This window comes from Pinus tabuliformis, chromosome 9 (genome assembly GCF_031772625.1).
Source record: "Pinus tabuliformis cultivar Carrire ecotype Pingquan chromosome 9, CPIR1, whole genome shotgun sequence".
NCBI lineage: Eukaryota > Viridiplantae > Streptophyta > Pinopsida > Pinales > Pinaceae > Pinus > Pinus tabuliformis.
Window position 1 is genome coordinate 1,348,905,754 of NC_142307.1, and position 21,868 is coordinate 1,348,927,621.

Here is a 21,868-nt window from a genome sequence, read left to right on the forward strand (position 1 = left end):
TCACAAAGGCAAACTCCTTAATTAGAAACTCACCAAATTTGTCCATTCGAATTGCTTTAAAAGGGGGAACGAAGGCACATTGTTACTCATTGTTTTGGTGAGAACGAGTTGGTGAGACCAAGAAATAGGAAGCACAAGTTTGTGCATGGAGCTTGTGAGAGAAATAATATGCAAGAGAATATTGTGCACAGGTTAGTAGAGTGCAACATAGATGAACGGTCTTGCAAAGGTTTCAAGCTTAGATAAACCAAGAAAGACAAGTGTGTCTTTCAGATTGAAATTGTTGTATTTTGTAAGAGATTAATTATTCAGATTTTGCTATCAATAAAATTCTCATCAAGTAGAGGGTTTTCCTAGTTGGGTTCCCTAAACAATTATGTGTTTTTTAGTTGTGTGATTGTGTATTTATTTTTGTTCATATTTTGCTATAAAATTTAGTAGGGAAATTCAGTGTCTATATGAAAATAAAGTAGTTTTTAGATTGTTAATATTAGCATTTACAAAATTTCATGGATTTTCTACATGGTATCAAAGTAGTTGGAATAGATTTAAGGGTCATCATAAATGCATCTCACACAAGGAGAAGGAGGTCTAATCTCAGGTTGGTGATTCTGCTTCCAAGTTTTATGTTGATTCAATGTTAGGTGATGAGGGTTATTCATGGATTATTGAACAATAGTTATGTAGCAGCCTATGTATAGTGTGTTGGATTCATGTTAGTGGTTGTATAGTTTCCCTAAGTGTTGTGGATAAGTGGTAGACTTGTCACAACAAGTGGGTTGTTTATTCCCTAAGGATTGACTTTTGGAGCAACCAAGAGCAGTCAAGTGGGTTGGTTTTGCTGCCCTATTTCGCTGGTTTGGTGTTTGACAAATAATACATAAGATGGATCATTACAGAAGCAGTAGATCAATTAAGGAGTGACTGTATGTGGGAAAATCTTAAAGCCCTAAGAAGAGTGGCAATAGCAGTTGATATGTCACAAAGATAGGGCAAATCTAGAAGGCTAAGCATTATTCACAAACGTAGTTGTGAACAGTGACTTTCATATGTAGTATGCAACAACTTGAATACCTCAAGCACAATACGCATGAAAGGAGCCATGGACTGTCAGGAGGCAGATTAACGGAGCCCTAGTTCAGGGTAGATCAAAAGACTCTATGTGCAGACTTCTTAATGGAGCTAGAAGGCTGCTAGTGGGAAGATCAGTGACCTAAAGGAGTTGCATTACGAATTTTGGAGCTAAAGATGAATACCTTCGGAGGGAGCAACCTTGAGCAGCAAGGTGGGAAGTGCCGAAAATAGAGAAGTGATGGACTTGCAGAACATGGTGGGAGAGAACAGGTCTTCACATCAGGTTCCGCAGAAGAAAGCAGGGAAGTCTTCTAGTTTAGAGGGAGCAGTTTTAGTAGTGGATAAATTGGTAGTGTTGGAGACAGATCCAGTTGGACGAGGTTATTCCTAGAACACCTTCCTCAGTAAGAGGGAGTGTTGAAAATTGTAGTGAGAATTGGTTCCTTGTTTTGTGCCTTAATTCAAGGAGAGTCAACGAGTTTCTCCTTAAACATGCATGAGTTCCTATGAGTTAGGAGCTAATTCCTAGAAAGTATAACGAGTTCCTAAAATTTAGGGTGTATTCCTAAAATTTAGGAAGTGTTCATGGAGCAGTTAATTGATGTGTCAAAGTGGAAGGCTAAGTTATCAGTCTTTTAGTGCAAGTTAATTTAGGAAAAGAACTTGTGGTTGAGTCTCAATAGATAGGACGATTGCATGAGTAGTTAACCCCATCGCAACATGTTTCAAAATAAACCCATCGCAACATGTTTCAAATCCACGGTTTCATGTTTCAATCGAAATGTTTCAACCCACAAACACATGTTTCAAACCATGCGGCAAATAAACCTATCACCTCATGTTTCAAAATAAACTCATGGTAGCATGTTTTAAACTATTATAATGGTTTGATGCTTCATATATATTTAAAAAAATACCCATGGCCACATGTTTCAAACTATTACAAATTACAAAATAAACCCATTGCCCCATATTCGCCTAACTTATTTCCTAAACCATGATAAAGAGATTTACTCACCTATAGGGATTATATCGTTTTGATGCCTCATATATGTCGATATTAAACGATTAGGTTGTATATTGGTTTGTTGTCTCACATATGTATTTTAAAACTATACATGATGAAATAAATATATCTCTAGTTTCAAATTAATATATGTTTCAAACTAAATCCATGGTTGCAAGTTTTAAATTGGATTTTTAAATTGCCGATTTCAACATAACAATGATCATCACATTGATAAATATTGAGGAAATCTCGCCTCTTTTAATGAATGTCTTGGAACCTTGTGCATTTTGTTAGATTCTTTACATGTATGTTTCAAATTTCTCTTGCAAGTTGGATTTCTATTTAGTAATAGAAAATTAGAGAATGTATTTTAATCAATTAAAATTTGCATTTTGAGAATCTCATTATCATATACTTATAATGCAACTTTCCTTGCTTGCTTGATCAATTCCCTCTCATGCACACTACATTTTCTTTTGGACTCCTATGAAGATTTGTGCATTTGCAACAACATACGTAGTTAAGTATCATTATATTTTTGTATTTCATTTGTGTTTTTAATGCAATTTCAAATGGAAAATCAAGTTGAGACAACATGTCATACAACCTCCATACTCCATGGTGCATGTTCCCATTCACTTCCCACGTTTGTTTCATATTGCACAAGCTACATATTCCACATGGTGTTGCACGAATTGATTCCGCTTCCCATTAAATGTGTTTGGCATAATAAGTGTGTGAAGGATTGATTCCACATCCTACTAACTCTATATGTGGTCTAATAAGGCCCAATTCCACTCCCCACCACACATAGCCTGGTTAGGGAAAACACTTGTGTATATTGTCTAGTCATAGGATGATTTTACTTCCCACTAAATTATGGTTTGTGGCATTCTACTTCCCACTAAGTGACATATTAATGGGGGGAAATGATTCTTCAATCATGATTTGTAAAAGAAAAACACTAACCCATGGATTAATACATGTGAGGAAGTTAATTTAATTAATATGATCTATTGATGCAAATGAGGAGATGAGAATGGCGATGAGAATATGCCAAAATCTTTAATTCTAGTCCATTTGATCAATATTTCTAATTAATAGTAGGATTAATATATGAACTTTCAATAGGGGGATTCCTATTGATGTGATAATTATTTGTCCTATATGGAACTCAATTCTTTGTCCTTCTTATGTTGGATATTCAATAAACAAATTATTGTGCACTATACATTGTCCCATTATGTCAATGATTGACTAAGTCATAATGTTAAATCCTTTCTATTGTATTATTATGAATGCACTAATGTAATCTTCATTTTTTCAATTTTTAGAAGTGCGATGAAGAAGGATAACTTCAATGCATACCACCATGATGTTAAAATTGGATAATCGTGCTAAAATTAGAAGGAATTTGGGCATGAAATATATGAATAATGTTTTCCACAATGTCCCTTTACATTCTCGTTGTCTCTTGTTTCACTTATTGTGAATGGTTCTAGCACCAATTTTTATGGTTTGTGGGGTATCAATACAATTATAATGAAGTTGGTATGGATTCTTTTCTATGAGATGCAAAAGCTATGGGATCAATATTGGTTAATGCATTTGATCATAATTAGTTGGGGATGATGATTGTGTTGTAGGTACCCTTCTAGATAACTTAAGAAATGTTAATACATAAATACCTCTTTATACAAATGGGTCAAATATTTCCTTGGGAATGGCCACGTTATTTTACAACTTGAAAGCAATGCATGATCAATTAGATACATGTTTCTAGCCACCTTTGAGGTATCTATCAATTTGTTTTCCTTTTATTTGCAATTAAGTATACTGCATTAGTTAATATTAAATAATGTTATGACACAATTTATTTGGACCTAGTATATGCACCCTTGCAATGATAGTTGATAATGATAATGTTCACAATTAGGATGCTACTAAAACATAAGTTCTTCCCAATAACAAATTTTGTTTGAGAAGGTGCAAAGAGATTTTTTTTGAATGACTTATTTATTTTTAGGGATGAACATTGATGAAGAGATATGCTCATTATGTGGATATGACTGCTATCACGAATCAAAAATACAAATAAAGAGGTCCTCCATATAATATATTAAGTCACATGCCTATAATCCTAAGGACTCCAAGGATGTTTCATTATTAAGAACCAACAGAGTTGTAAGGGTTGAATACCTAATGTAAAAGAAAGCCTAGAGTTATGCAAACCTATTCTGATTCAATGTCAATGAAGTATATAGAGGATAAACAAACTAAAAATTTCAAGGAGGAAATATGAAGTTTACTATCAAACATAGTCATGGACAAAGTTAATACATATTGTAGTGAACCTCTTGGTCACTTCACCCGAGCACTTATAACAAGGATGAATACATATAGTCCTCAAGGGATAAATAGTTATTCTTAATTATCTATTGGCATGTCCTTGACACATAATGATTGTGAATATAAATACATGTAGGGGTGGTAAGTCATGTTCTTGGTAAAGGGCATGACTTATGGTTATTACCTATTAATTATACATTATGTAATAATCATTATATAACTATTATTACATGGTATTTATTTATTACATTTTGATAATAAATGTAATATACTTTAGGAATATCACATGTCTTCCCACCTTAAATGTTTGTTCTTAAAGCATGGGCAACAAGAAACTTCTTCTCATAGAATGTACAATGTTCTATAACTATCATCAATTACATAAGGTTAAGGATAGGTGGCAATATGATGTTCAAACCCTAAAAAATATTAGTACATAAAAAAAGTAGCAATCCATCCAACTCAATTATTTTTGTTCTTAGTCCTTGATGGTTTATTGTTGCATAATTTTCTTCACTTTCATTCAATGTATTATTGTAACAACTTCTCCAAATTGTAGTACATATTGATCTTTGATAATATATTGTTGAATAATGGTTTTGTGATGCCATGTTCCTTGAATATTGATGAGTATTCCATCTTCTTCTTTGATAATGTTGATATTGATCATCTTGAAGAAGAAAAGTCTGGAATATCCTCCATAGTTTGAATTTTGAGTCGACATTTCAAGTCCATACCAAGACCCATCATCAGGACAAGACATGAAAGGAGGGAAACGTGGCATGAGATTCATGTGTTGTCTTGATGATGGTCCTGGTATGGACTTGAAACATCAACTCAAAATTCAAAATGTGGAGCATATTCTAGACTTTTTTTCTTCAAATCCTACCCACAGATATATGCAAATAGAATTATCTCCCTACACGCAAGGGAAATTTGGCATGATATCCGTGTCTTATCCTAATGATGGGTCGTGGTATGGATTTGAAATGTCGACTCAAAAATCAAATGTGGAGCATATTTTGTACTTTTATTCTTCAAACACTACCCACAGAAATCAACAAACAAGAATCAATCTTCTTGTTTTCCTTAAAAGCTTCCTTGAAAATGAGGGAACTGAAATGGTTTCATATGTGATCGTTTTCCTTCATTCTATAGAACATTACATTTTTCTTCTTTCCAGAGACAATGAGATCCTCTATCCTCTTTACTTCACTTTGATTACTCTAGGATTGGAGATAATGTCATTATATTTGGCATGTACATTCTTCAAATGAATTTTAAATTCTTCAAGTATTTTTTGGTGACCTTAAGTATTGTCTTATTTCTACTTTTGAAGCTATAATGTGATCTCATCTATCAAATTCTTATGTCCTTTCTCAATTCTTGATCGTATTTTTTAATTATCTCATCAATATTTAGGGATTCTTCAACCTTCTTACAAATTTCCTCTTTAATTTTTTTGATCGCATCCTCTTCAATTTTTGTGGAAATAGCTTCATCCATGTTCATTGATTTAGGAAGATGCATTTTCACCTTCCTAATATCATTAGTAAGTTCTTGATTATGCTTACATAACCCTTTGATTTCTTCATCTTTATCTTTCAATTCTTCTTTTGACTCATAATTTTCCAACTTTCCTTTGCTATTATTTTTTGCTTTAAGTTTTAACCTCCTTTATAAGTTATTCATTGAAGGATTGCATCTTACACAATTGGCCCTTGTTCTTAAGCTCTTCTTTCAATTCATTATTAACTTTCTCTAACTTGGAAATTTTCTCTTTAACCTCATTGAATTTGTCTTCAGTTTTATGCATTGCTTCCATTTTTAAGACCTTCATCCCTTTTGTTAAGCTTGCTTTATTTAAAATTTCAACTTTTGGAATCTCTTAGACTAATACAACTTCATTGATAAACACATTAGGATTTTCTATGTTGATTGAGTCAATTTACCACCCTTAGCCATGGTTTGAATTTTTAGTTGTGTCAATTTCTTATTATTCAACTTCTTCATTTATGTCAGTATAGTTTTATCATGATTTCTCAAATAAGAAATTTCATTATCTTTGAATGATGGTTTTTTATTGATGATTTCAATATCTCTTTTGTGATTGTTTTTTACATCATTATTTTGTTGTTGCAAATATTTTATCTGTTGTTTAAATTTGTGAATTTTTGTATCTTTCTTCTCTTGATACTCTCGATTGCATTGAGTTGCAACATCTTGTCTAATTGATACTTGATTACTTGCTTATAAGTCAGAATTCTCTTTCTTTAATTCTCATAGTTGTTTTTTGAGGTATTTTGTATTTTAAAATACTCTTCCAATTTAGATCCCAAGACACGCACTTCATCTATGAGAATTAGGTTTTGTTCCCATAAAACTATAGAATCATGTTCCTTTTCAAGTCCTTTAATTCTTCACAACTTTGTTGTGGTGATCACTTGCCACATTAGATTGTAGCATTTTGTATATGGCTACAATGATTGTAGGGTATAATGAAAGAACATTTGTGGATGACTCCACTGTGAAATCTTATGATGTTATCGTTGTTGGAGAGGTAAATCCCCTCTACGAATAGAGGCGATCCCTACTAGCCCAGAATGGGTCTAGCAACAATCAATCAATGCTACTGTGCAAGTTCCTAATTGCAAGTAAAAGATAGGCAATGAACACCTACTTGGATTCCAACGCTATTTTTTGATGAAGAGATGCCGCTCTCGCTCCTTCGCTCTGGCCGGTCACGATCCTCCACGTTCTCCGTGAATAGATACCTGCACACATGAAGAGAAAGACAAACACGAGCGTGAAATCTAATAAAAGCAATTATACATCAGTCAGAAAGGATGTAATTCACATTAACCATTACAAAGACAAATGAGAATGGAACCATAACAGTAGTCATCTATTATTAATCAATAACAGAGAAAGGTACAACCAAAGTTCTGACGCTGAGTTCTTCTCTAGAGGGTCCAGCCAGCAAGTCTCTTAAGCATTCACCCTTGGAGGTAGATTCTCCCAAAACAAAACTCTCTCTCACACAAGCAATACTCACAACCTTCCTTAAGCTTCCTCTAGCAAATCCACACTTGTCACACCAACTACCTACTAGCAGCAGCAGTCTAAGCACTATGAATTCCACACTATCCAAACTATCAAAAACTAACTAGTTGCTCATGGCAATGGTAGAGGCATAAATAGGAGAAGGAGTCTCCATGAATGGTGGGAGGATGAGCTTATCTTCAAGGAAGGTGGTTTCAAATGACGAACATACATGCCATAGAAGGGAGCGCGATACTCACAAGGCTAACAACCAGGTCTGGAGTAATCTGGAAGGCTGGCTGTTAGAACAAATTCGCCCAAACTGGATCAGCGCGGGTGTATAACTGAACTGGGGCGCTGACAGCGCATCCTAATAACAGAGCAGGCTGTGTCAGCGTGGCTTAATACTTCCATAGGATGCGCTGGCTCATGAAATTCGACCAGCGCGGAAAGCCCGTGTGCTTCTGCACTGGCAGCGCATCAGTTGCACTATCAGCCGCCAGTCAGCGCGGTTATTTTAATAACAGTCGCGCTGATGAAATAACTTTGGCAAAGAGGGTCATTTGGCCAGTTAAGAGAGCATGAGCATGGTGCATTTGATTTCATGGCACAGTAGGGAGACTGACAAGGAGATAGTGACAATTTACTGCATAACAGATGCCCCCTAAAGCATGAAGCCCGAGAGAGTGGGAGGGGTGAAATGCTTTACAAAACTGCTGAACTGGAACACCACCAGGAAGGACCTGCACGTATGTACAACTGATATCTCGATTACATGTAGTCTAGGCATGGGCGCAGCCATCCAAAAGACATACGAAGAAGGTCTGTGGTATGGACGCAGCCACCCAGCTGAAGAGACCATGATGATAAGAAGGTATGGTCACAACCATCCCAAAGACTCAGGTATGGGCGCAGCCATCCATCAATGAGTCATGTAATAATAATCCACAAAACCGCAGCTTGGTTCGCAATAGACAAAAACCAGGGTCTTGCGCTCCATCCCAACCCGAACAAAGTACAAGTCCAAGCATGTGAATACATGAGCTGAAGTCGAACATGCATGAACATCATCTGATTACCAGTCAATGATGAAAACTGTTAACAGACGCGAGAGGTACCACCAATAATGACAATGGTCCTTAAGGTACTTATAGGTACAATCTGCGGCGTGTGAATCAATGAGCTGGTGTCGAACACCCGCAGAATCATCCGATCGGAGGCCAATGATGAAAACCTCATGCCGAACACGAAGAACCTGCCATTGAGGCATGCAGGCTCTAAGGCACCTGAAGGGAGTCTCTAGGTCACTTTCCTAGATAATGAGCTGAAGTCGACAGGAAGTAACCTTGATCGAAGGTGGGCCATAATGTTTCCCACATCATCGACACGAGACAGAGAAGGATAAAATATTTTTTGCGAGACATCAGAGGGAGGTGGTAAGCTTGCAGAGGCCAACTTCTCTTGAACATATCGACGGCACGACAGCGGGTTTGGCAGTATTTGGCATCAAATGAGCAGAGGTCATGGTGACAAGGCAATGGGCAGATGAGAGGTCAAATAGGATAACCCAAACCCACGGAGGCTAGTGTAAACAAGATGAGAAATCCCCACCCAGACACGAATGCAGACTAGTGCCATGTTCAAGAGCGACATACTGCCGACACGACCATTATTACAGTTCCATTTTCCCCACCATTTCTGGCAGGTATCCCGATTATTTTTGGACGACAAGCTTGACGAGGATAGCATATGCTTGGAAAGCGTCATTTCGACGGTGCCCGATGTCATTAAGTTTTAACGAGTCTAACAAAGGAAGAACTCGGCGTCTTTTCTTGTTTAGAGAGTCTGAAAAGACAGTGGAAAAGAAAACTCCAGGGGGGTCCTTTTTCGTAAAGTTGTGTCTCTCGAGCCCGAAAAAGTATAAAACAATGCTCGAAAGAACCGCCCGACCGATACGATCGAGGAGTACTTTTCGTAAGTAGTGACTTCGACCCGAAAAAGTAAAAAAGCGGTCAGAAGTACGTCGTTTTGGAGCCAATAACGAGTGCGAAACGACAAACACCCGGCAATCTTTTTAAGTTTAAACGGTCGAAAAAAGAGCTTAAAGCGACCGCCTCTCATGCCTTTTAACGAGTCGAGAGGGAGACTCGGCTATCTTTTCGTCTTTAAACGATCGGAAAAGAGATGAAAGCAGACCTCCATTTTTATTCTCTTTAACGAGTCAAAAAGGGAAAAATACTCGGCAATCTTTTCATCTTTTACGAGTCAGAAAAGAGCTTAAAGGAGACTCGTCCTAGAGGAACGAATGGTATAAAAGGGGAGCAACTGGTTCCGGCAATGGTGGAACTGCTCAAAACATGTAATGGTCAAGAGGCTGGCTAATAAAACCACTCATCGCTGCGGTTCCTCAGGAAAGGATAAACAACCAAGTGAAAGCATATGATCGGCCAAAGAGATGGTGGCGATGGAATGAAAACAACCAAGGCTCATCTAGCAGAATTCAGCGGATAAAAATGGCAATCACGAGATGTAAATCGGGTATGGGTTCATTTTTACACAAGCTTGAACCGTGGAGAACTCTGCTTGGATTCGGTTTCATGTTTACACAAGCTTGAAACGAAAAACTATGCTTGTTATAAGTTCGCATGCCCCCAGCATAATAACGCAAATCGAGGTACATGCCCCCCAAGCTTCATTGCATGCAACAAAGTGGATGGAATGAAGGTTCACTCTCGAGATCGATGAAAGACTCGACTTGTATTTTACGAGATCTTAATCGAAAGACTCGATCGGGAAAGGGAGTTGTTTCATTTTTTAATGAGGTTGACACAGTAAAAGAACTATCCTCATAACCCTTGTTTCATTTTTTAACGAGCTTGACACAAGACAAGGAATTGTGCTCCACTCAGACCCAATTTCATTTTTTAGGGAGCTTGACATAGGAAAGTGAACTATGCTCCGTCAAAACTGCCTCATAATGAATAGGAAGATGGTGCTTCCAAGAGTGTTACTCCCGGTGAAAGGACCACATCTTGGAAGTCAGGACCTAATGCCCCCAGGACACTATGAACGACGGTGTCATCACTGGGTACGGGCACAGGGTAGGTGGCCACGTAGTTGATCCGCGGTGGGGCAGATACAACTGGTGGATAAAAACTAGGAGGGGACGACAGCTGCGTAGGAGGCATTGGGGGACTAACGAACGACAATTGATCGATAGTCACAATTCTTCCATCGTGTGGAAAGAAAACCACATAGAAAAGCGAAGAAACGAGGGCCCCCATGGCGTAAACATAGTCGCGACCAAGGAGAAGACTAAAGTCTAAAACACCTTGGGTAACCAAGACGTCTATATAGACGGTTTTTCCTCCCAAAGTAATAGGGAACTTTGGGAGAACTCCTAGAGATGGGCAGGCTCCTCCGTCGAAAGCCAACAGATTCTGAGTGACTGGCCCAAGCTGCGGGGAACCTAAAGCTTGCCAAGTAGTATACGGCATAAGACTGACTGACGCACCTTCATCCAGAACAGTGCCAGATACTGCCTTATCACAGGCAAGTACTGTAATCTGGATGGGCACATGGGACGGAAGGCGACCGGCAATCAGGCGATTCCAATCAAAGGAAGCGACCAGGCTACTTGGTGGGGGAATCGCATGATTGCCCCCAGGCGCTAAAGGGAACGAAGGAGAACCTTCGGGAGCAGCTGGGTTAGGAGAGTCATTTCGGGACTCCAGAGAATCTGAAGAGACGAGAAGAACGTGGGCATGATTCTCTTCCGAAACAGAGTGAGCGAGCGGCAGACTCGAGTCGACACTCTTTCCGACCAATGGTTGGTCTGGAACAGGCTGGACAGAGCTGGGTTCAGGAAGAGGGGCCTGGACAAGAGAAGAATGTGAACCAATCTCATTGTCGGGAGGCGGATGATCTGCAACTGCAGAAAGACGTTGATATCCAACGGGAAGTTGGGGTGAGGGAGCTGGGAGACTTTCCAAGACACTGGAGGCTTTATCCATGAGTGGACAAAGGTGAAGGGGATGATTGCCCTCACAAAGTCTACAAGGGATTCGAATCTTCCCTTTTCCCTTACCATTCCCAACTAATAAGGTAGCATCGCCGTGAGCCCCAGAGGACGATGAGGGGTGGGCCGGATCGCGAGACCATATTTCTAATACCCTGGGAATGCCAGGACAATCGCGAAGAAGATGGTCCTCCTTGCATAATCGACAAGGAAACTTAACCTTCCGCGGGGGAGCAGAAGGTGGCCCGACTTCAGGTGTACCCGGTGGAGCAAGAGTTATACTTGTAGCCTTTCCCTTAGGAGACTTCTTCTTCTTGGTCTTCTTCTTCTTCTTCTTAGCCACCTGGTTAGTTGAATCGAGACTTTCACCAGGTGAAGTACAAGAGGAAGACGTAGAAGTAGGCGTCGAAGGAGAAAGGTCCACCTTAGGATCAACATGATGTTGTTCAGGTGGAGGGACTGATGGACTAACAGCCGACACGACAGGGACCAGAGAGGTTGAAAACAACCAAACAGGCAACCCGACAGTTAACCCTGGAAGGGATAACGTTGCCATATAAGGAGCACCAACATTCCCGAGAGGAGGGAAATGACCAGGATTCCCGTCAGGAGGGGAACTTGGGTTGGTGAACCCTGGAAAAGTTGCCATGGCAAACAAAAAGGAAACCTATTCAAGCTAACACAAGATTTAACCAGGTGATGTTATCGTGGCCGAATAAATTTTTAAGACACAGGAACTAAACTTGGCCTTTTCATGTTTCAAGAGTCGAGAAAAGGACGAAAAGATGACTCTAGTCTCCTTCGAATGTTTAATGAGCACGAAGTGACAAGACGCTCACTGGCACCTTTTCTTTTAGGGAGTCCGAAAAGGATCAAAAGTGACTGCTCTGGAGATTCTAGGCAAAGGGTTTACCAAGCAATCCGTAAAACTGCTTATACACCTTGGCAATCATATGAGAACCAAGGACTTTCCGTACTGCAGTCAATCTTCCCAAATGCTGTGTTCGGTGCGTTACGGTTCGCAGGGCGGCAGACTCGGCTTCCTATGGATTAAGGATAAAATCCTAGTGGGGTCTCCCTATATACGCGACGGTACGTGGGAGCACAGTCCGTGTTAGACCACTATCGAGTCACAGAAGGAGGAATCACCCAACCGTAATGTGAAACAATAGTGACTATGTTTAAAGACGCCGGAACACATCTCTAACCTAGACCTCTAGACGTTTGCGTTAAGTTCCAATGCGTTTTTAGGTTTATTCAGTTTATTTTATGGTTGATCTTGAATTAAGTTTCGGTTTCAGGCCTTATCGTGTGATCTCTCACAATTACCTAGATGCAAACTACATGCCAAAGAATACCATTTCGTTCGATGAATTATAACTATGAGAGGGTTAAGAATTTTCAATCAAACAAAACGAACTCAAAAAATCAAACAATCTAATGCAGCTAATAACAAAGAAATGAAATTTTTCTTTTGAGAACACAAATCAATGAAATTCTCTTCTTTTCATTAACTATTGAAAGCAAAAGACATTAGTTTGATTTCTTTTCCAATGGCACTGTGCACTTTAAAATGAATTTTGAGAGACAGCCACACCAAGTAAAAAGAAGTAAAATCACTCAATGACAAACACAACAAGTGTGAAAAGAGCTGATTGAACCCCAGCAACTGTGATCCTGTGTCTGGGTAGTGAAACAATCCGAGGATCGGTTCAACGACAATCACCTCAAACAAACAAGCAAAGAAAGCAAAAAGAGGAAGGTTTCCACAATAGCAAAGACGAGCATCAACGAATCTTTGTGAACGAGTGATGAAACAAGGTCAATCCAATGACAACGGGATGATGGCACTAGGTCACGGGACACAAAAACGAAATTCGTCCAACAAGACTTCGCAAGCAAGTGTTTCACAATTCAAACAATAAATATCAAGTCATAAACCAAGTAGAAAGAGCTGGAGATAGTCAAACCAACAGGCTTAGGAGGCAAAATTGAAACAAACTCAATTTTACAGGATCAGCGCGGGTGACCCTCAGCAACAATGCGCTGACAGGAAGTCACGCGTAGCAACAAAGCGCTGTCAGCGCGAAAGGACACGACTTAAGCGCGCTGGTTCGATTTCAGAACCATCGCGACTGTTTTACGTAAAAGCGCGATGACAACGAAGTCAAAGAGACAGATATGCACTGTCAGCGCGACTGTTTTGATTTAAACCACGCTGAGGCTAAAAAACAGGCAGAATCAAGCCAAAAACTCCCAAACCAAGGCCATAACTCTTTAAACAATTAAGACACTTCCCAGATTGAACCAGGAGGGTTAAAAGCAGAGAACTAATCTCCTAATTTTGAAAAGAGAGTAACAATCAAACTCAAAAACAAGAATGAACAAAAAGAGACAAAGGCCAGCTCCCCAGCGGAGTCGCCAAATTGTTGGAGAGGTAAATCCCCTCTACGGATAGAGGCGATCCCTACTAGCCCAGAATGGGTCTAGCAACAATCAATCAATGCTACTGTGCAAGTTCCTAATTGCAAGTAAAAGATAGGCAATGAACACCTACTTGGATTCCAACGCTATTGTTTGATGAAGAGATGCCGCTCTCGCTCCTTCGCTCTGGCCAGTCATGATCCTCCACGATCTCCGTGAATAGATACCTGCACACACGAAGAGAAAGACAAACACGAGCGTGAAATCTAATAAAAGCAATTATACATCAGTCAGAAAGGATGTAATTCACATTAACCATTACAAAGACAAATGAGAATGGAACCATAACAGTAGTCATCTATTATTAATCAATAACAGAGAAAGGTACAACCAAAGTTCTGACGCTGAGTCCTTCTCTAGAGGGTCCAGCCAGCAAGTCTCTTAAGCATTCACCCTTGGAGGTAGATTCTCCCAAAACAAAACTCTCTCTCACACAAGCAATACTCACAACCTTCCTTAAGCTTTCTCTAGCAAATCCACACTTGTCACACCAACTGCATACTAGCAGCAGCAGTCTAAGCACTATGAATTCCACACTATCCAAACTATCAAAAACTAACTAGTTGCTCATGGCAATGGTAGAGGCATAAATAGGAGAAGGAGTCTCCATGAATGGTGGGAGGATGAGCTTATCTTCAAGGAAGGTGGTTTCAAATGACGAACAGACATGCCATAGAAGGGAGGGCGATACTCACAAGGCTAACAACCAGGTCTGGAGTAATCTGGAAGGCTGGCTGTTAGAACAAATTCGCCCAAACTGGATCAGCGCGGGTGTATAACTGAACTGGGGCGCTGACAGCGCATCCTAATAACAGAGCAGGCTGTGTCAGCGCGGCTTAATACTTCCATAGGATGCGCTGGCTCATGAAATTCAACCAGCGCGGAAAGCCCGTGTGCTTCCGCGCTGGCAGCGCATCAGTTGCACTATCAGCCGCCAGTCAGCGCGGTTATTTTAATAACAGTCGCGCTGATGAAATAACTTTGGCAAAGAGGGTCATTTGGCCAGTTAAGAGAGCATGAGCATGGTGCATTTGATTTCATGGCACAGTAGGGAGACTGACAAGGAGACAGTGACAATTTACTACGTAACAATCGTCTTTTCTTCACAAGAAAATGTCAAATTATTATTATTATTATTATTATTTTATACTTGGAATAAATTCCCCCAATGTTTCCATCCAATTAGAACTTGTAATTTTTTTCATTAAAACATAATTTATATTATCAAAATGGTTGTTTCAAGACTAGAAGCTCTACATATTGCTATGTGAGGAAAACAACACCAAGACTATGAAAAAGAGATACAAAATTATGAACAAGCTATTACATGCTCTAAGATTCTAACTAGGCATTTGCATGTGGATAACTTAATAAAATTGTCTGAAATACATAATATATGAAAAAACACTCATCATGGTTAAGGCTAAGCATTTTTTAGGGCTTCATGTCCCACAAAGTTGGGGTGTTGTTAATCTTTTATATCCATTAAATCTTTGGATTGGTAGATAGAATCCTCCTCATTGAATCGTGCTTATTGATCTATATGTTTTTTGAAGTTAAGGAAAGGGTGTCCATCCATTGTGCCATAAGAAAACCTAAGGTGGCTACACTCAGCCTTAATAGAATATGTGTGCTAACTCATAACATGGAGGAGGTTCGTAACAATGGCATTATGGACGTTATTAATTTTCTCTATTTCTATCAACTTGGAAAAGATTATTTTCAATGCATTGTCATTAGCCTATATGACCTCTTCTTGCTTGTAGAGGACTTTATGAACCTCCTTCACCTCAAGTTTGTCCATTCTAGTCCTGCTAGATAGAATGATACCAAAGGAAAAAAAGTTGGAATAAAACCAATATAAAAGTTCAAACCATACTACACAAATGACCCCTAGAGAACCATTAGAGCAGACCGTGGATAGAAACCAAGAATATAGAGGATGGTTGGCTATAATTATGCTAGGAGATTGCAAAACAGGCCTATATGTTGGAAATATGCTGTCATTGATGGCAAAGGAAAAGGTAAAGGCAAAGGAAAAGGCAGCGACAAAGGTAGCAAAAGCAAAAGAAACAAAGGTGGCCAAATCAAAAGCAACAAAAGTGGCAAAGGAAAAGTGTTGTAGATCTAATACCAAAATATAAATATACCCAAGAAATAATATGAAATGATTCTTTATTGATATCAAGACCCTTAAGGTAGGGCAACACCATACATTCACTCCTCAAGGAAGGAGAATACTCCACAAGCCATATGCCTGTTCATACAATAATACTTCTCTTCATCTTCATATGGAGTCTCTAGCCTTTATATAGGCCTCATACATACAATACCATGTATCATTACCATGGTTTCCTCATACCATCAACTAATACCATGGGCCCCTTACATTATTATTAACTACTTGTGGTCCCTTACATGACATGGGTTAACCACCTTATTTATTACTATGGCCCCTCCCATTATTACATTATTACCTTGGGTACCTCCCTTGGTACCCCATATTATCCCCCCTAGGTACATAACGTTCCACCCCCCTAAACATGTTTCGTCCCCGAAACATGGGAAGAACATAAATAATAAGATCTACTCAAGAGAGTAGTCCACTGATACCATGCACGTGCATCTAACCATCCAAGAGAAAGGTGAACCCTCGATCTCGCTGGTGCCTCGCTCGCTTGAGATGGAAGTTGACCGTGGCCGCTCTTCTGTGTTGATGTGTAGTGGGTGGATCTTCTCTCCTCGCGATCCGTCATGTGACGACTTGGTTTCCATCTTGATGGTTGTCTCGCTGGGTGATGTGGGTGATGATATGTTGAAGTTTTAACCCACGATGGCTTTTGCTTGACTTCACCCTGCTGTGGTGCCTGTTGTGGTGTCTTCTTTGTCAATATGACTTCAACCACTGAGCCCTCCTCTGATGTATCATCACCTATAACCTTTTCTTCTGCCGCCTCTGTTTGTGTTTGATTGTCGATCATCAAAGGCTCATCATCTGATATGTCAGTCCCTTGAACATCTTCAGCCTCCATGTGCTCTACTTGTTTATGGATGGAAATATCCTGTAATGTAATTTTCTTCTTTTTATACCATAGCTTCAAGAATTTTTTCTGCACATTAATATTGATAGTACCCACAGATTCCATCCAAGGGTATCCCAAAACAACATCCATATTATCCATCTCTGAAGCATAAAAATCACCATGAAACACATACTTATCCATAGAAATCTTCAAATCATTATACACTTGAACATCCTCATTATCAATCTGTGCAGTTTCAATGTGTTTTGCTGGAACTTGCAATCTTTTTGCCAAATTAATACTTATAAGATTTTGTTTGCAACTAGGATTTATAGACACAATGATTTTCTCCTTCTGAATCAATCCATGAACCTGCAATAAAGATATACCAGAAGAAAATAACCCTTTAGGTTCCTTGGTTTCCTTCTTTTCTACAAAAACTTTGCTAGGCTGTGTGACCTGACGAGCTAACTGGCAAGCCTCCTTCCACGTGGGAGGGTGGTGAAGTAGAACTTGAGCTTTGATGGCTTCTTTAAGACCGTTGATAAAACATTCCTTGAAGAATGCATCTGTGAGACCCCTAGTGCGGAAGGCTAAGGCTTCAAAAGCGGTAATATATTCCTCCACTGTACCAGTCTGTCGGAGCCTAACGAGACGACCCAAAAAAGATTCTTCCTGTTCAAAGTGATCTAGACCCGCCATCACAAAAATATAACAAAAAAAATTCTCCACGGTTTGCCCAAGAAAAAGCTCTGATACCGATTGTTGTAGCTCTGATACCAATTGTTGTAGCTCTGATACCAATTGTTGTAGATCTAATACCAAAATATAAATATACCCAAGAAATAATATGAAATGATTCTTTATTGATATCAAGACCCTTAAGGTAGGGCAACACCATACATTCACTCCTTAAGGAAGGAGAATACTCCACAAGCCATATGCCTGTTCATACAATAATACTTCTCTTCATCTTCATATGGAGTCTCTAGCCTTTATATAGGCCTCATACATACAATACCATGTATCATTACCATGGTTTCCTCATACCATCAACTAATACCATGGGCCCCTTACATTATTATTAACTACTTGTGGTCCCTTACATGACATGGGTTAACCACCTTATTTATTACTATGGCCCCTCCCATTATTACATTATTACCTTGGGTACCTCCCTTGGTACCCCATATTATCCCCCCTAGGTACATAACCCAGAAATAATATGAAATGATTCTTTATTGATATCAAGACCCTTAAGGTAGGGCAACACCATACATTCACTCCTTAAGGAAGAAGAATACTCCACAAGCCATATGCCTGTTCATACAATAATACTTCTCTTCATCTTCATATGGAGTCTCTAGCCTTTATATAGGCCTCATACATACAATACCATGTATCATTACCATGGTTTCCTCATACCATCAACTAATACCATGGGCCCCTTACATTATTATTAACTACATGTGGTCCCTTACATGACATGGGTTAACCACCTTATTTATTACTATGGCCCCTCCCATTATTACATTATTACCTTGGGTACCTCCCTTGGTACCCCATATTATCCCCCCTAGGTACATAACATTATTGTTGTAGCTCTGATACCAATTGTTGTAGATCTAATACCAAAATATAAATATACCCAAGAAATAATATGAAATGATTCTTTATTGATATCAAGACCCTTAAAGTAGGGCAACACCATACATTCACTCCTTAAGGAAGGAGAATACTCCACAAGCCATATGCTTGTTCATACAATAATACTTCTCTTCATCTTCATATGGAGTCTCTAGCCTTTATATAGGCCTCATACATACAATACCATGTATCATTACCATGGTTTCCTCATATCATCAACTAATACCATGGGCCCCTTACATTATTATTAACTACTTGTGGTCCCTTACATGACATGGGTTAACCACCTTATTTATTACTATGGCCCCTCCCATTATTACATTATTACCTTGGGTACCTCCCTTGGTACCCCATATTATCCCCCCTAGGTACATAACTAGCTCTGATACCAATTGTTGTAGATCTAACCCAAGAATATTATAGATCTGATATAAAAGTATAAGATAATGCAAAAAAACCCAGAAATAATATGTAATGATTCTTTATTGATCAAAACCCTTAAGGTAGGGCAACACCATACAATCACTCCTTAAGGAAGGAGAACACTCCACAAGCCATATGCCTGTTCATACAAGAATACTTCTCTTCATCTTCACATCTCTCCATGTGGAGTCTCTAGCCTTTATATAGGCCTCATACATACAATACCATGCATCATTACCATGGTTCCCTCATACCATCAACTAATACCATGGGCCCATTACATTATTATTAACTACTTGTGGTCCCTTACATGACATGGGTTAACCACCTTATTTATTACTATGGCCCATCCCATTATTACATTATTACCTTGGGTACCTCCCTTGGTACCCCATATTATCCCCCCTAGGTACATAACAAAAAGCATGGCAATTGTAAAGTACTAGTGATGGTGTTTTCATTGTCAATAGATAGCACAAATGTCAGAGAATGACATGAGGTGACTACAAGAGGAGCAAAATATTGGTGAGAAAATTAGAAGGTGTAGAGACTTTGGGGCCAGTTTTGGTGCATCATATCCCCTAAAACATAGGTCAACCCCACCTAGAGAGAAAGAGACCAGAAAGAGATTTCCAGTGGTATGCAGAAGTCTGAAAATGGCCTCCTGGTTTGTGAGATATATCCATTCAAAGTTGTATGACTCCAAATCAAAGAGCAGGGGGGCAGTCCCCACAGGACACGTCGGCTCGACAGATTGACCCTGACAGATGTATAAAGAGGCACAGGTGAAAGGTCCAGGATAGAAAGGGCTATAGGCTAAGCCCTGAACCTTGGTCATTTCACGTATAAATAGACTAGCGGTGCGGAAAAATAAGAAAAGGGACAAAAATACAAAGCGTCGGGCTTGGGATGTCTAGGCTTAGTGCCAAGACACAATGTTTGGTTGTTTCGTGTAGAAACAAGACGAAGGGTGGGAAGCAAATAATAAAGGAATTTAGCCCCATACAAGCCTTCAACGGGCTAATCCCCTAAAGGCTACAACACCTGGTCCTATGCCAGGAAGGTAGGAGGTGCCAACACGAAAGGAGATAAGGAAAATTCGACAGAATTGGCATCATTTTATAAAAAAAATTAAAAAGGGTCCTGGAGTTTTTATTCTTCCAGCAGCATCATATTAAAAATCCTTCTGGGCTTCAGCATGAACGAATCGGTGGCCATTTTTTGGAATAACCGATGTTGCAATATATTTGCACGGATGAAGGAGTCAGGAACTTATGATAAGTGAAAATAGTGGTGTTTGGCAGTAAATCCAAACATAACAACACACTGGCCTATTTTTGGCCAATGCATGAAATGAGTCAGTAGCGTGATTTGGTAGGCAAGAATGAATTGGAGTTCTGATAGTCACATGGATAAGTTAAGAGGCAGATTTGGTAGTTGTGACAAATATGGAGATTCACCAAAAATAGAAAGTCCTAGTTAAATTATGTTAATAAGACAAAATGAGAAAAATAAGCAAAAATACTCACATATTAAGCCCAGAATGACAGATCATAGATTGAGAAGTGAAGAGAATAATTAGAAGACTAAATTGAATAGGAAAAAGAAAAAAATAAGCAGTCCATGCAAAGATCAAAGAACAAGTTAGCTAAATCTCCAATCCAAAAATATTAGTCTGGAATTCTTTAAAAGCATAATTCGAGCATCAAAGTTCATGGGTTGCAAGAGAGGAGTGTGTGGATGAGATTTGTTTATGCAACATGATGCATAATAGTTTGGGTATGCATCAGAGGTGAACCAGAGAGCAATCTTGGTGCCTCAAAGGTGTTTGAGAAGGCAGAGAATGAATTGGATTTGATGCATAAAATCTGGTGATTTGTTCAATGATGAGAGATTGTTGAAGGTGATGGTGTTTTTGTCAGTAATCAAAGATTTTTGAAGAAGATGTGTAAGGTGGCTTTGGTGAGGAGCTGTAGTGAGCAAAATTTATTTGTTTGTGACACAAGTGGCCTATTAGCTCTAGTTTGAAAATTTATGAAAGATTAATCAACAAGGTTGGCAAGTGGTATCTTGCAGATCAGGGGTAGTAGATCCTTTTAGTGGGTGTTGGTAAATGTTCAGGGGCAAGAGTCCCTTTGACTGAGTGCTGGTAAATGAGTAGGGGAAGCATTCCCTTTTTAGTATTGATTGATAAACGAGTAGGGGTAAGAGTCTCTTTCAGCAGAGACTGAGAAACAAGCAGGGGCAGCAATCCATTTCAATGGCAGTTGATAAACGAGCAGGGATAAAAGTTCCTTTCAGTAACAACTAATAATTCTACAAGTAGTAGCTTGTGGGGCAATGTTATAATCAAGTTGAAGCTTGGAATAAAATGAAGATTGGTGTCTTGTGTATATCTTGCTCATGTGCTTGATGATGATTGTGTTATGATTGAGTTGTGTTGTTGATCCATGAACAATTGCTAAAGTGATTGAAAAGTATAATTTATGAAAAATTGTATAATTTGACCACACTACTAATTCAACCCCCCTCTCAGTAGTGTCCATGTTTCCATCATTTATAACACTATATAAATACTAACACCACTTAGCAAGCCCAAAACGAGGCTTGAAGCCCTGAGACCTACAAAAGAAAGAAATATTTTTAACCTATAGAAGATGCACACCATAAAATTGACCCTAGTGATGCCTAGAGTGTTGCTTCCACCAAATGAGATCATGCATTATAGGGTGAATCCATAATCCAAGGAATTGTGTATGAGCATAAGACATTACATGGAATACCCATGTGTAGATCACA